Source organism: Tasmannia lanceolata, unplaced genomic scaffold (genome assembly GCF_043159265.1).
Source record: "Tasmannia lanceolata isolate RefF3 unplaced genomic scaffold, GAP_Taslan_0.1 ptg000015l, whole genome shotgun sequence".
NCBI classification, from domain to species: domain Eukaryota; kingdom Viridiplantae; phylum Streptophyta; class Magnoliopsida; order Canellales; family Winteraceae; genus Tasmannia; species Tasmannia lanceolata.
Genome location: NW_027518692.1, coordinates 23013940 through 23014517, shown reverse-complemented (window position 1 = coordinate 23014517; position 578 = coordinate 23013940). Strand labels below are relative to the sequence as shown.

At 39.4% G+C, this 578-nt stretch overlaps 1 non-coding gene across 1 annotated transcript; it reads left to right on the top strand.

Annotated features, from left to right (window-relative positions):
• Positions 1-227: 227 nt before the first annotated feature.
• Positions 228-300, top strand: TRNAK-CUU (transfer RNA lysine (anticodon CUU)). Its single transcript has one exon. It is a non-coding gene; the product is annotated as a tRNA-Lys (tRNA).
• Positions 301-578: the final 278 nt, after the last annotated feature.

The window sequence follows — 578 nt, the reverse complement described above, 5'->3', positions numbered from 1 at the left end:
GAAAAGATGAGATGCGTACCTTCAGTGACCTTGAGCCAAGAAGTCATTAGAATTTAGAAAGAGAGGAGGAATTTCTCATTCCTTTCTCGGATCTAATCATAGAAGCTACCAAATTAACCGGTATTTTTATCAAGTTGCAGTTTCATGGGAATTTTAATCGATTTACAGCAACTATAAAATTATTTTAGATTATAAATATTTTAGTCCATCTACATTATCACAAGAAAGCCCGTCTAGCTCAGTTGGTAGAGCGCAAGGCTCTTAACCTTGTGGTCGTGGGTTCGAGCCCCACGGTGGGCGTGTTTTTTTATTTCTGGCATTTTTGTTAGGCAACTGATATTTGCACAATCATGTTTTGATAATGACACAAACTCATCTGGTCTTTTCATTTTACAACATTTGGGAACTGTAAATAACTTTGGATAGAGCCCAAGGCTCTTAACCTTGTGGTCGTGGGTTCGAGCCCCACGGTGGGCGTGTTTTATTTCTGGCATTTTTGTTAGGCAACTGATATTTGCACAACCATGTTAAATTACTTTGGATAGAGCGCAAGGCTCTTAACCTTGTGGTCGTGGGTT